We start from the raw sequence: 16,194 nt of genomic DNA on the forward strand, positions 1-16,194 counted from the left end.
TTTGATTTCCATTTGGAAAATAATTCAAATCCCAACTCAGAATGGTTAATATACACTTTTTCATGTTTTGGACTATCGCAGGTAGGTAACGGTCCCATGCATCGTGTGGGACATTTGCTTGACAGGATATTCTCAAACAATCCCAACATTGCAGACTCTATCTCCCTTCCTCTGACTTGGTCGGACCACGTGGTGAATTGGCAGATAATACTTCAGGAAAAGCCACACCCTTTATCATATAAAAAGAAGTCCTTAGGCAGAGCCGGGCATAAAATACAAGCTAGTGAACTAAACTCCTCACTCACAGCTTGACAACCTGAATTAGTAGATAACATAGATCAAATGGCGGAGGATTAATCCAATTCGGTAAGTGCAGCACAGTTTGGATTTAGACAAGGCATAGCAAGGAGTCTGTGCTTATAGTGACTACGGAAGAAATTAGGGCGACACTGGATGGGGGTGGAAATGCAGCCCTCATTCTACTGGATCATGGCTTTCGATACAGTCAGCCATGAGCTCCTGGTTGACCGTATGCAGAGCCTCAGGATAGATGGTCCAGCACTAGCCCTTTTCTCTCCAATCTTTAACAAGTGGTGGCTCTGGGTGAGTTCACATCAAGACCCAACATTTTGTCATGTGGTGTTCTGCAGGGATCAGTGTTGAGCCCGACGATGTTCAACATGGATTTAACACCTTTGGCTATGCTTATAAAATCTTTTGGCTAATTATTGGCATCCTATGCTGATGACACACAAATAGTAGTCTCTCTCTCCAACGATGGTGTCAATTCTTGTGATGTCTTTAGGAACTGCATGAGTGGTGTAAGTAAATGGATGATCTGCAATTGTTTGAAACTAAATTGATCTGAGGCAGAGGTTATTCTGTTTGGGAACAACCCGTCCTTCTGGTCCCCTGCTTGGTGGCCATCTGATCTAGGATCACTTCCTACCCCAATTTTGAAGGTAAGAAATATAGAGGTGCTTCTAGATAAAGAACTGAAATATAAAGACCAAGTGAACAAGGTCATCTCATCCTTTTTCCACGCTCTTAGAGTGATTAAAAATATTTAGAAATAAGTACCTATCATTCTCTTAAAAACAGTGGTCATTGCTCTTATCCTGGCAAGACTGGATTATTGCAATAGTCTTTACTTAGATTTGCCTAAGGCTACATTAAAATAATTGGAAACTCTCCAGAACAATACTGTGCAGTCCCTACTGAAAACCCCTAAATTCCTATCAGTGAAAAAGGCCATCAGTAAAATGCACTGGCTACCATTTAGGCAACGTATCATCTTTAGAGCCTTATGCATGGCCTAAAAAAGACCCTTCATGGGCAGGTTTCTTCTTACTTTAAGATAAATCTGAGATTGTCCATGCCCAGGAGGACTTTGCTTTGCAGTTTTGTAAACACCTGCTGGTGCAATCCTTCAAACACTCCTCCTGGGGCGGCAGAGGTTTCTTTGGTCCACAACACTACTCTGGAACAGCCTTCCATTTGAACTTAAAAAAAGCCGCCTCTTTTTCTAGCTTTAGAAAGTCTCTGAAAACAAGGCTTTTGTCCAGAAATAGAATAACTGAGTCCGACAGTTCCTCATCTCTTATAGTGCCAAGACGCCTCCGCGCAATTGTTTACGCTTAATAAAACTGCTCATTCATTTATTCAAGATGAACTGGCATACCGAATCACGGTATTAACTCCAGCAGCAATAGTTTGGCAATTGTCAGACTGTCATATCTCTTTGTAGGATATGCCTCGACAGAACTGGAAAATAAACATACAATCACGACGATGTAGCACAATGTTGGTACAAACTTGAAAATGGGGATTGTACCAATATGGTTGAAAGGTAGACACCATGCTGTCTCTGTCTCTGTCTACATGCCTACAGCATAGGTGGCTTTAAGAATGCCACATTGGTCTCTAAGACAAGACCTCTCAACAAAAAGGGTATGATTGTATTCAGGAAGGGATACATCTAATGTCGGGATTCATTTTGTGCACAACTCAGTAACACTTATGCAGCCATGGTCAAATCTTCCATCTTCATCTCCCTCTGGAGTGGGTAGTAGAGAAGAAGGGTTTCGGTTGTTACATCTTCTGATAGATATATTCTCATTAGAATGATTCTCTTATAGCGGGTTAAGTGTCTGTTTGTCAAATGCTGAGTGCTTGTATGAGCCATTATGATTTCAATCTAATGGGAGACCGTTACAAAAAAATGGGTGGCCTATCACTATCCCTTCTGTTTGCAGAAAGCTAAGGCTTACTGGTGCAACCACTTTGAGACAACCAGGCAATGCTGCAGCTACTGGATTAAGAATCACTGAAAAATACCCAATGGGGTGCTTATTCTCCCCATGGGTCTGTGTTAGTACGGATAAAGCACACCCATCTAACTCATGGTAAAAGAGCACAAATTATTTAGCATAGTCTTGCATTTCAGGAATGGGTGTGCTGCAAAATAAATATTTTGAGCTCTTGCAAGGCTTACATGCATTCATCATCTTTTGGTACCAGGTAATTCACATTAGTGTGCGTCAGCCTCATTAAAGACTTTGCCACAATGGAAATGTTTGTGAGCCATTGTCTGCAATAGCCAACAGTGCCCAGGAACATTTGCATTTCTCTAAGTGTGGTTGGGAACTTTATCTTAAGGACTGTTTCATTGAGTTCATGGGGCACTTGTCAAATTCTGACATATATCTGATGTCCAATACATGACTTCCTTTTGACAATACTGTAATTTTTGGGGAGAATCTTTGTTCTCTTTCCAGCCAAGTGGTTGAGCAGAGCAATAATGTCTTGCCAACAGGCTTCCTTGGTCATTGATGCAATTAGAAGGTCATTGATATATTGGATCAGCAGTAACTGCTGAGATTCTAGACTCTTTTTAAGCATCTGATTGAAATAGGATGGACTTTTGGTGTACCCTTGAGGATCTTGACACCACACGTAAGTCTTCTCTTGGAACTGAAATGTGAAAAGAAATTGGCTCTCTTCATGAAGGGGAACCAAGAAGAACACCTGGCACAGGTCAATGACCATGAACCATTCAACTTCTGGGGGAATTTGGAACAAAATCATGGCAGGGCTCAGTACCATAGGACAGCATGTAATGACAATTTGGTTTATTTTCGGAAGGTCCTGCACTATCCTCCATTTTTGTTGGCTTTTTGTAAGACCATGATCAGAGAATTATCTGGACTCCCGATGACTTCCTGTAGAATGTCCTGTTCTATCATGCTGTCAATGACATGAGTGACTCCTACAGTGACCCCTTGGGCCATTGTGTAAGGACGCATTTGAGGAAAAAGTGCATTGGGTCAAAGGGTTATCTTTAGATGTCTGTTACCTTTAATCAATCCAAGCTCTCACCTTGTATAATCCCAAACTCTCCTACAGTCTCTTTCAAACCAGTAGGTGGGGCCTCTTTGGTAATGACCAGATGCAACCTGTTGACAGGTTCCAGTGTTTGCAGCATGAACTCTGCATTTGCTGCTAGGGTCTTGTTACTGAATCCATACTGCGTAAAGTAAATGATGCAGTTGAGTTTCTAAAGGAGATCCCTTCCCAGCAAGTTTACAGGGCTTAAATCACACACCACAAATGGGTGTCAATGTCTCCAATTGTTACTTGTCCAGAAAAATGAGATAAGTTGATTATAAATGGTGCTTATCAGAAGTATTCAAAATAGTTTGGTGAGCGTGCTACCCTCCTTTAGTGCCTGCCTGGCATATGTAATAAACAGAAAAAGGGGAGGGCAAGTTTACCAGATAACTTGGACTAGAGAGTGCACAGCTATTTAGGACAAAAAGTCTCTAGTTATAATCAATAAGCTTGACTGCAGTTTATATGTTCTTCTCATGAATGAGTTTGTTCTTCATTTTTAGTCATGACTTATATGTGTGTGTGTATATAATACACCAAACAATTACTCATTATTGGTTTAATATGAAACAAACCAACTCTCATACAATGCATGTACAATTTCTGTAAACAAGCCTTAGTAGGTGATAAGTTCCTTTTATTTTCAAAGAAGATTAGCCAGCCAACGCGTTTCGTTCATAAAATGAACTTCTTCAGGGCAAAATAAAGGCGCTCTTGTCACACTGGATTCGAAAACACCTAGGTCTAGGTGGGCACAGGATCGCGCACAGGCCACCTTGATAAGGGCCTGAATGCGCTATGTGCTGTACGCCGAAATAACAAGGACTCGTTCCTTCTGGGAAAATCAGAGTGGGTGCCCACTCTGATTTTCCCAGAAGGAACGAGTCCTTGTAATTTCGGCGTACAGCACATAGCGCATTCAGGCCCTTATCAAGGTGGCCTGTGCGCGATCCTGTGCCCACCTAGACCTAGGTGTTTTCGAATCCAGTGTGACAAGAGCGCCTTTATTTTGCCCTGAAGAAGTTCATTTTATGAACGAAACGCGTTGGCTGGCTAATCTTCTTTGAAAATAAAAGGAACTTATCACCTACTAAGGCTTATTTGACTCTTTGACTACTATCGAGATTTTAATAAGCGGTGCACCACTCCACCAACCTGTTTCTTCATTTGTCTGCATAAGCAGTTAGCACTCTTCAACGGCAAGTGCTGGAGTTTGTTTTTGTGCACGCATTTTCGACTTTTGATGACTAAGTATTAACAAGGGAACAACAGAAGGTAGTGCGGTCTCTGTGTCCGCCGTTGCCCGGTACCATAAACTCAATTTCTGTAAACAAATTCAATACAAGTATCAACAGAAGATTCATTTGAGCCCAATGCATTCCGGGATGGTGGTCCCTTCGTCAGTGGTATAACCTGTGAAAGAATATATTGTTGAAAATAAATAATTAACAAATACAGTAGATAGCGCAAAGGGGTTAACTTGCAACAAACGGTGAATATAACCATGGTTTCACCTTACTGCAATGCTTACATGCTTCTGTGGTTTTTAACTGGTGTCTCTAAAAAGCACTGAATGGAATGTGTTCCTTTAAAGACCAGCTGCGCTTGAATCGCGATGGATGCATAAGATCTTATGATGTGCATTCAGCCACTATAACCCATGCACAGTGAAATAGTGTACCCGTGCATGAAGATGATCAAAACGCTGGAAAGCACCCGTCATATTAACTATGGTAACAAACTGTGAATAGCTTCTAACTGCCATGAATGTTATGTTGTATCCAAACAACAGACGGCATCAAAGTGTAATCACTGGTCTGTGAATAAAAAAGGCAATGTAAGTCTAGCCTGAAAGTCACAGAACTGGGGAGACAAAGTAACAAATGTAAAACGTTCAATTTCCTCAAATAAATGGCCGATCGCTGTTCCCAACTTCAATGATCCCTGTTCTAAGAACCTCGGTTCTCTGCCAGATAGAGCGATAGAATATGAGCAAACACAAATACTCTAGTCCCTTTCGCTACCACATTCGCTCATAATCCTTACGTTGGTCTTACCTAAAAATTCAAGCTTCGGTACCGGAAATGTACTCCACACCAACTGGTCACCTGTGTAACGGACATCCTGCTTATAAGTGACTTAACGCGAGAGCGTGCGGCAATGTCAGCCGCAGACAAGAACTTGGACGCCATCTTGGAGTGTGTAGCTCGCCACTGACTTCATATATCATATTCAACCCAAAAAGCAGTGTTTTTCAAAAACTGAAGCAATGGAGTGTAGACTATGTCTACCATGATGGAATAGCTAGTTGACGGCGACCCACTTCTACCATATACGACTTAGAGCAATGAATTTGCTAAGGGCGCGAGTAGTCATATTGAATGTCCTTTTTTATTCAAAACAAAGGACAGTGTACCACGTTCAGCCAAAAGAAGTCGCATACAACTAGATGGATACTCAAAGCGATGCCCCTGAGTCACAAGACCGGCGTGCATATGAGTGTTAAAGTGTGTAGCAAGAAATTATATAAATATAAAGCGCAGATTGATATAGTGCTGTGTGAAGTTATTCATGTAAGATACTGAGTTGTAAAGTGCTGTGTAAGGAGACAGCGAAAATTCAGATACAACTTTACAGTTTACATACATCTTAAGGAAACACAACAGAAATGTTGACAGTAAGCAAAGTTCATTACAATACTCATGTCATATGTTTTAATTCATACAAATATGCGAGAGAATGTAATATGATCTGAACTGAGTATATATATGTGTCACTCTGAATGTAAGAGATAATTAAAATGAGTACTATATGTTGGCAGTGAGTTCTGTCTATTAATCAATTAAAAGGAAACATGACATTTCAAATATGTGATTAAGCCCCAGGGGCATTAATGAATTCATCCTTTTAATCCAAACTGCTTCTCTCTGCAGAAGTCTTTTAGTTTTATCTAATCCTTCAACAATTTCTACTTTTTCAATGATTTGAAATTTGAGTTGGGCAATCATGTGTCGAGAGTGTGCCCAGTGTGTAGCTAAACTTGAAGTAAAGTTTTTATTTCTGATTTTACTCATGTGTTCAGTCAGTCCTATTTTCATTTTTAGGTCTCGCCTAGGCAGCGCATGCGCTGTCTCGTCGAGAGATGCTGTATATATGATACGATGTTTGTAACCACCTCTTTTTTTCCCGTAGTTTCTATTTGTTATTTCGAGTGCCACTTAAACTGTCTGACTTGTGGTTGGTGAAATGTATTCTAAAGTCCCTCCTTTTAGAGAGTTGTTCCCGCCTATAGCTATTGGCCCCTTTACTCGTATTACTTTGTTGTTCTAAATATACAATGGTTTCCTCTGACTTTTTTCCTGGCTTTGGTTCGGTTTGTTTCGGAAGGCATTGCATTCCCTAATTTTTTTTTTAATGCATTTTGTTTGCCTCCGACTTTTTCTATGGATTTGGTTTGCTTCATTTTCGAAGGTATTGATTTTCATCTAAGTTTTTCAATGCATTTGGTTTGCTTTGTTTTGGAAGGCATTGCTTTTCGTGTTATTTTTTTAATGGCTTTTGTTGGCTTTGTTTTCGAAGGCATTACTTTCTGTACTGTGAGTAATGGTTTAGTAAGTGTACTTCGGTTTTTTAATTTACTTTTTTTTGCATTCTTGTTTGTAGCTCCTGTCGTGCACAGCAGTCCCTTGTTTGTGTCGTGACTCACACGGCTCCGTTACCCGGAAGTGGAAGCATGGCTGTAAGAACGTTCAATGTCAGCACACAAACTGTAAAACGATCTGGACCCCAGGCAGTTCTTTTTCGGCCCACACAGCCTCCATATGGAATGTCCTACTCCCAGATCTCGTCCTCTCGACTTGCTGCTATCAGTCACAAGAAACACAAACGTCCTCCAGTCATTCGCACCTGTCTTCTCAGTGCCTCGCATTCGATCCCTCCATAGGCACTACGGAATGTGCCCCTAATGTCTACAGTGCATGTTTCTCTTTGGAGCACCATTCCTTTTAGAGGCTGTCTCTGCTCTCACCGCTCGCTCCCACCCGAGGCTTGCTTGATTTTAAGGTTCTCATTGTAATGTTTGTTGTTTCTTGGGGGGGTGCAGTGCGCACACCTGGAGTCCCTTAATTCTGACAGGCACTACTGAAAGGAGCTCACTCCGTGGAGGCGCTAGAACTCTGAATGGGTCTACTGGGGGACGCTCACACTGCCGAGGTGCCAGAGCATGGACAGGGCACTGTTGAGATCTCGAGCGCTTACAGGGAATTGCTGGAGGGAGCGCACACTGCCCACAGGTTAGAGTGCTGCTGAACAAAGCGTAAACTGCCAGGTGCTAGGATCCCGAGACGAGAGGGCACAGCTGGGGAAACTCCCACTGCTGTCATGCTAGATACCTGAGCAGGCACTGCTGAAGGACACAAGCACTCTCGAGGCGCTAGAGCACTGACAGTGTACTGCTGGAGGGATCTGCTCAAACTCTGGAGCACTAAGGAGGTACTGATGAAGGACTCACTCTTGGGGTGCGAGAGCACGGACAGGGCACTGTTGGAGGACATTCACACTGCTGAGTTACTAGTGCACTGGAAGGCACTTCTGGGGATAGCTTACACTGCAGAGTTTCTAGTAGATTAACAGGACCATTCAGGAAGAAAATTATGTGGCTGTGTAGAATTGGGCAAGGTAGAAAACGTACAGGAAGAGCCGAGACAGAGTTGAGCAATGGGTATGGCTTGGTTCTAAGACCAAAACATGAGCCGAGCCAGAAAAAACTTGTCATTCAGATAAGCCAGAGGGGGTGCAACTGTGGTGAGTGAACAGGATAGCGGCAGACTGACCTATAGCTGGACATGGACAAGCTGTGACAGCCTGGTGCCCTGATAACAATGCTTAATTTGTAACATTATAAGTGCCAGTGCCCAAGGTTTTACTTAAACGCCGGTGTCCAGCGTCGCAGAAGATTGGGGTTGCAGACTAACAAAGATGTCCAGTTAATTCCACTTCATGCCTCTTCTGTACACAACTCTACACTTCCTGCCCCTTTATTTTACTCTTGCGGTTTATTTTTAATTTCTACTTTCACCAATTGTCATTGTTTGTCCCTCATTCTCTTCCTCCTTTTTCACCCATTTCTGCTTGTCTTACTCTTCTTGGTCAAAGTCCGATGATTAAAATTAAGTTCTGGTCCCCAAAACCAACTGCTGCTGATCCCCCTCCTCCATGCAAGTATTTGATCAAATTAACCACTGCCTGACATGCAGACCAACTAAGGCACATTTGATAATATGGCACATCTGCCGTTCACACCAGCCTGTTGCAGTCTTAGCTCTCTTTCACTATATTTCTTTCCTTCTCTGTTTTTTCTCTTCTCTCCCATGTCACTCTGCCCCCCATAGCAATTTTCACTCCTTTCTCCCTCACCAGGCTTTCACCTGCTTCTCTCTCTGCCCTTCTCATCCTAACCACTATCTCCCTTCCTTGGCCTATTTCTCCTTCTCTCCAGTTTCTCCTCTCTCACATGCCAAGTGCTGGCAACGTCGGGGTTGGAACTTGGAAGAAGACCCCCTGGAAAAAGCATGAACCGAGCTCGAGTGGCTGTGTCTCACCCACCTCTCCTGACAGGGGCTGCTAAGCAAAAGCTTTTACTGCTGGGGTATTACAGCACTCCCTGGACACTGCTAGGGTCTTAGAGCAGTCCCAGGACACTGCCGGAGGCCTATAGTAGGTACTCCCATGACACTGCCGGAGTCCTACAGCACTCTCAGGACTGTGCCAGAGTCCTACAACACTCTCAGGAAGCTGCTGGAGTCCTACAGCACTCTCAGGACGCTGCTGGAGTCCTACATCCCTCTCAGGACGCTGCCAGAGTCCTACAGCACTCTCAGGACGCTGCCAGGGTCCTACAGCACTCTCAGGATGCTGCCAGAGTCCTACAGCACTTTCAGGATGCTGCCGAAGTCCTACAGCACTCTCAGGTTACTGCTGGGGTCCTACACCTTTCCCAGGACACTGCTGCAGCCCTGCAGCACTCTCAGGACACTGCCCAAGTCCTACAGCACTCCCAGGGCACTGGGTTCCTACAGCACTTCCGAAGGCACTGCTGAGGTCCTACAGCACTTCCAGGGCACTAATGGACTCCTACAGCACTCTCAGGGCACTACTGGACTCCTACAACACTCCCAGGATACTGCTGGTGTCCCCGAAAACCAGGACCCTGCAGGGGAAAGCACACACCAGTGCTGTTAGAAATCCTCCCACTCCCACACCGGAAAGGGTGGTGGTAACGGGGTCTCTCCAGACATACACAGTGGTAGCTTGGCTCGAGTGGTCAGGAATCAGGCACCGTGCTAAGCATACGTCATACCCATACAATAACCATGCGTGCATCCGTTCCAAAAACGACTCTACACCGTAAAAATTATGAAAATATCTCTGTTTATCTTCTTTTTCTCTTAGTTGCTGATTAAATAAATAATAACACAATCACCATATACAAGGCTTTTTCTGTGGAAGGGTACGTCAAATAAATACTGTCTTAATGATTCAATAAATAGGGGAGATCATAAATAATTAAGGCATAAATATAAGTGCATTACATACAGCCAATTAAATATTATGAGGCAATAAATACTGCAAGCCAATAAATATTGTGCGACAATAAATACTGTGGAACAATAAATACAGTGAAGCAATAAATAGGTTAAATACAATAAATACAGTGCTCTCAATAAATAATTAAAAGCTGACAGTGACACTCATAGAATCAGATCACATTTAGATTTCTATGGGCTGATTTGGCCCAGTCACAGCTTGTGGTTAGATGGATGGCTTGAGGTTGTCTACTCCCTGGCTTGGACAAGGCTGAGGCCTAAACTGAGGTAGATCAAGGGGGGAATTCTAGAGACCTGGCTCCCTCACTCTACATAACCCCTCTGAATTAGTCTCAGCTCACCCCTGGCACAATCAAGCTGGTTCCAGCACCTCTCTAGCCCCTAGGGTAGTCTCTCAGGATTCCACAGGGCCTTAGGCGCCCTCTATTCCACTTACTGCCCTTTTTCTGAAGCTCCGACGCCACTGGAGTCGTGTCGACGCCGTGAGGCGGTTCCGGTTCGATGTCGGCGGCCTCGGCGCAATGTCAGTTCTTGACGACGCCGGTAGGCGGTTCCGGTTCGATGTCGGCGGACTCGGCTCGATCTCGTCCTCCGGTTCGATGACGTCGGGCAGTCTTGGCTCGATGTCGACTTCAGGCGGCTCCGGTCCGATGGCGACCTCAGGTTCGATGACGTCGGCCGGCCTTGGCTCGATGTCGACTTCCGGCGGCTCCGGAGTGCGATCCCCACTCCCGACCTCCGGTGCTCCTCTCCTCAGGTTCCGGCGACTCCGGAGTGCGACCTCCACTCCCGACCTCCGGTGCTCCTCTCCTCAGGTTCCGGCGACTCCGGAGTGCGATCTCCACTCCCGACCTCCGGCACGCTTCACCTCGGTCTCCGGCCACTCCGGAGGGCGGACTTCACTCCCCCGTTGACGCCGCTCACTCGACCTCGGGTGACTTCCTCCTCGACCTCTGGTACTCTCTACGACCTCCGTCGGCGCCCTCTCTCGACCTCTGGCGGCTCCGGGTACGACGTCTGCTTTTCCAGTCAGCGCCGCTTCTCCACCTCGGGCTCCGGGTCTCTAGGCTTCTCGACGTCGGACTCCAGGAAAACCAATAATCAGGTCAGGACTTTGCTGTTCTTTGCTTCTAAGGCCTGTTCCTGCTGTCCAGGTCCTTAAGATGGTTTTTCTTGCTTCTTCCCACACAGGGCTCCAGGCTGGGCTCAGTCAGTAGGGACTAGTATCAAGGGTGGGTTTATGGACCCCACTCCAGGCACAAGTTTCCACCCCTGCTGCCTCACTCCTTCCTCCTTCAGGTTTCTGCTGCTCTCTCTTCACCAGTCAGGTGCCAACTGCCAGCTCCAACTGTCAACTCTGGCTTAGCTTCCCAACATTCCAAACTGCCTCCAACTATCACAGGGTTCTGGAATGTTCTGGAAGGTGCTGGTAGGTTCCAGTGGGTTCTGATGATGTCACAGGTGGCCACCATTTTGTGCTCCAGGCTCTCAGACAGAAGTTCCAGGGGTAGATAAAATGGCTCCCTGAATCTGCATCAATACGAAAAAGTCTGGTGGTTCCCAAAAAGGAAAAATACTAACAGGGTTTGAGGCAAAAGTGGGACAAAATAAATAATGATGAGGAGGGACCACCCAAAGGGCTGACAGGTCCAACACGCGTCCCCCCCAGCTGAAAGTGGGGAGAGCTACCCAACCCATTGGGAGTTCTCATCACTAAGGCGGAAATACCTTGAGAGACCGTCTGCATTGGTGTGGTCCACTCCTGGCCGATGTTCCACCTGAAAGTCCATTCCCTGTAGGGAAATAGACCACCTCAACAACTTGTGATTCTCCCCCTTCATCTGCATCAGTCAACGAAGGGTCTGTGGTCGGTCTGAACCAGGAAGTGCGAGCCAAACAGGTATGGCCGCAACTTCTTCAGAGCCCATACCACTGCAAAGGCTTCACGCTCTATTGCACTCCACTTCTGTTCCCTGGGAAGTAGTCTCCGGGATAGGAAGACCACGGGTTGATCCAGACCCTCTTCATTGAGTTGCGATAATACTGTCCCAATGCCATGTTCTGATGCATCTGTCTGGACAATGAACTCCTTGGAAAAGTCTGGGGCCCTTAAGACCGGGGCCTCGCACATGGCTTGCTTCAGCTTTACGAAGGCCTGCTGACAAGCCTCCGTCCAGACTACCCGTCGAGGTTGTTTCTTGGACGTGAGCTCCGTGAGGGGGGCTACGATGGTACCGTATCCCTTCACGAAGCGGCGGTAGTATCCCGTGAGGCCCAGAAAAGCTCGGACCTCAGTCTGTGTCTTGGGGGGTTCCCAGGCCATGATGGCCTCGATCTTCGCCTGGAGGGGTTGTACCGCTCCCCTACCCACCAAGTGTCCAAGGTACACTACCGACCCCTGCCCGATCTGGCACTTGCTGGCCTTGATCGTCAATCCAGCTTGTCTCAGGGCCTGGAGAACAGCTTGCAGGTGACGCAAGTGATCCTCCCAGCTGTTACTGAAGACGGCTATGTCATCCAGATAAGCAGCAGAGAAACTCTCCATTCCGGTGAGGATCTGGTTTACCAGGCGCTGAAACGTGGCAGGTGCGTTCTTGAGCCCAAAGGGCATCACACAGAACTGGTAGTGGCCATTGGGCGTGGAGAAGGCTGACCTTTCCCTTGCTCCCTCAGTCAAAGAGATCTGCCAGTACCCAGAAGTAAGGTCAAAGGTACTTAGATATTGGGCAGCTCCCAGCCGGTCAATCAATTCATCCGCCCTAGGGATCGGATGAGCATCAGTTTTGGTTACTGAATTCAGTCCCCGGTAGTCCACACAGAACCTCAGTTCCGGTTGGGCACCCGGTGGTGCAGCTTTTGGTACTAGTACCACCGGACTGGACCAGGGGCTGCTAGAAGGTTCGATCACTCCTAGCTCCAGCATCTTAGTGACTTCACTGTGAATGCTGGCCTTCACCTTGTCTGACATCCGGTAGATCTTGGACTTCACAGGTGGGCTGTCTCTTGTGTCCACATCATGGACGCACAGGTGAGTCCTACCCGGAACAAGGGAGAACAACGAAGAGTACTGTCCCAGGACCTGGCGGCAGTCCTCCTGCTGTTCAGGAGTTAGAGATGGGGAGAGAATCACTCCCTCCACCGACCCATCCTTTTCTTGAGACGCAAACAAATCGGGGAGAGGCTCGCTTTCCGCGTCCTCTGCTCTGTCAGTCACCATCATCAAGATGACTTCGGGCCTCTCGTGGTGGGGTTTGAGGCGGTTGGCGTGCAGCACCCGTAGGGGCTGACGAGGGGTTTTAAGATCCACCAAGTAGGTAGCCTTACCCTTCTTCTCCAACACCTCAAAGGGTCCTGACCAGCGATCCTGGAGGGCGCTAAGCTCTCCTGGTTCGATCACCCACACCTTCTGGCCAGGCTCCAACTCCACCGGGTGAGCATTGTGGTCATACCACGCCTTCATCACTGCTTGGCTGGCTTCCAAGTTGTCAGAAGCTTGCTTCCACAACTTAGCCATTTGGCTCCGGAAGGCCAGCATGTAGCTCACCACGTCCTGGGGAAGCTTTCTGGGAGTTCTTTCCCATCCGTCTCTCACCAGGTTGAGAGGTCCACGTACAGGGTGCCCATACAGAAGCTCGAAGGGGCTGAAGCCCACTCCCTTCTGTGGCACTTCCCTGTAAGAAAAGAGTAGACAGGGTAGGAGGACGTCCCATTTCCTCCGCAGGCTTTCAGGCAGACTTCTGATCATGCCTTTCAAGGTTTTGTTAAACCTCTCCACCAGACCATTGGTCTGGGGGTGGTAAGGAGTTGTGAACCGGTAGGTCACTCCACACTCCTTCCACATCGCCCGCATGTACGCTGACATGAAGTTGGTCCCCCTGTCGGACACAACTTCCTTGGGAAAACCCACTCGGGTAAAGATTCCCATCAGGGCCCTAGCCACAACAGGTGCTGTTATGGTCCTCAGAGGTATTGCCTCTGGGTACCGTGTGGCATGATCCACCAGAACCAGGATAAACCTGTGACCAGCTGACGTTGGCGGATCTAACGGACCCACAATGTCGATGCCCACCCTCTCAAAGGGGGTGCTAACGACAGGAAGTGGTTCCAGGGGAGCTTTCAGCTTCACCCCTGTTTTCCCACTGGCTTGGCAAGACACACATGTCCGGCAGTAGGTATCGGACGACACTTTCATTTGATGCCAATAAAAGTGTGGGACAAGACGGGCGAAGGTCTTGTCTTGCCCCAGGTGTCCTGCCAATGGGATCTCGTGAGCCAACTCCAGAAGGAAGGCTCGATAACGTTGAGGGACTACCAAGGCTCGTGACGATCCGTGTAGGGGTGCCTTGGGTTCACTGTAGAGGAGGCCATCCTCCCAGTAAACACTGTAGTTCCCTTCAACGTTCCCTGCTGCCTGGGCTTGGGCCTGACGCCTTAGCCCCTCAAGGGTAGGGCACTCCCTCTGGCCCTGGCAGAAGTCCTCCCGGGACGGGCCTCCCTCCACGTGCCCCTCGGCCGGGATGGGTAGGTCCTCCAGTTTGGTAACGTCCCCCACCGCAGACTCCTGGTCCACCACCTCCGGTGGCCTATCCGTCCTACGGGGTGTGGACGCCGAGGCAGGCTCCTCCTGTCCTCGGTTCTTCCCTTGACTGGCAGCTGGCTGGGCCTTTGTTCCAGGCTCCAGCCGAAACGAACTCCCTCTCCGGGTAGTCGCGGACCCTGTGCTCACACAGGCCCAGTCAGGTGTACCCAGCATCTCAGTATGAGTCCGGTATTCCACCTCCTTCCAAGCATTGTGCTCCATGTCATTCCCCAGTAGACAATCGACTGGCACGGCAGGGCTTACGGCAACTCGAAGTGAACCTGCAACCCCCTCCCATTCAAAGGGAACCTCGGCCACCGGATAGTGGCCTGTTCTGCCGTCAGCCATCGAAGCTGGGTGGAGTACATCGGGAATTACCTGCTCTGGAGACACCAGTTGACTACGTACCATAGTCATACTGGCTCCTGTGTCTCTCAGAGCCTCCCCTCTTTGGCCGTTGATGGTGACCCACTGCCCATACTTTACGGTATTTGCGGGCACCTGGATCTTAGGAACCATCTCCCGTTCTCCCAGGGACACTAAAGTGACACCCGCCCACTCCCTTCCCTTAGTTAAGGGCATCTCCTCCCCGAGCACTGCACTAGCTACTCCGGGGTTCTTTCCTCCAATGGGAGGGGGTGGTCGTTTCAGGCACTTCGGATCTCCCTTATAGTGTCCAACGCCACCGCACTCGTAGCAATGGACAACCCTTGGCTGCTGACTCTGGCCAGGATTAGGGTTTCTGGGTGGGTTAGCCCTAGGGGTGTATCCTGTTCCCTTTCCTTGGAAATTATTTTGGGGGCCTTTGGAGAACCCCTTTTTCTTTTCCCCTCCAGTCCCCCTTGTGGACACCCGGGTACTAGCCCAAATGTCCGCCTCCTCAGCAAGCTTCCGGGGACTGGTCAGCTTGCTATCCACCAGGTGTTGACGGAGTTCAGGGAAACATTTTTCGAGCAGGTGTTCCTTCAGTACTAAATCAAACAACCCCTCGTAGTTCCTTACTTCACTGCCCTGAATCCAACCCTCTAATGCCTTCTTTGCATAATCCAGGAAGTCCACCCAATTCTGTGTGCCCAGTTTGTGGCTACCCCGGAACTTCTGCCTGTATTTCTCGGGTGTTAGTCTAAACTTTTGTATGAGCGCCACTTTCATGGTGGGGTAGTGGGTCTGCTCATCCTGCTCTAGGGCCAATAAAGCATCCCTACCAGCTGGAGGCATGTACTTGTACAATCCCGCTCCCCAGTACTTCTCTGGAACCCCATGGGCCCTTAACAAGACCTCATAGGCCGCTAGCCACTTGGCGATATCGTCACCCGCCCCATAGCTAGCTACTATGTCCTTTGGCAGGTAGGGTTTGGGTTCCCTGGTGTACTCTCGTTCTTCGCTGCCACCGTTAGGTACAGGGTGTGCCCCGATTCTCAGGATCTGAAGATCTATCTCTTTCAGCCTTATCTCATGAGCCATCCTCTGTTCCTCCTTCTCTTTCTCCAGCCTTGCTAAGTCCCATGTGATCTGTCTTTTCTCCCTCCGGTCTGTTAACTCCACTTCAGACAAGCCACCGATAGAGGCACTGCTGCCCTTCCTGGAAAGTGTCCTGGGCCCCGCTAACAGGTTCCCCAC

The sequence above is a fragment of the Triturus cristatus genome, chromosome 4_1 (assembly GCF_964204655.1).
Source record: "Triturus cristatus chromosome 4_1, aTriCri1.1, whole genome shotgun sequence".
NCBI classification, from domain to species: Eukaryota; Metazoa; Chordata; class Amphibia; order Caudata; family Salamandridae; genus Triturus; species Triturus cristatus.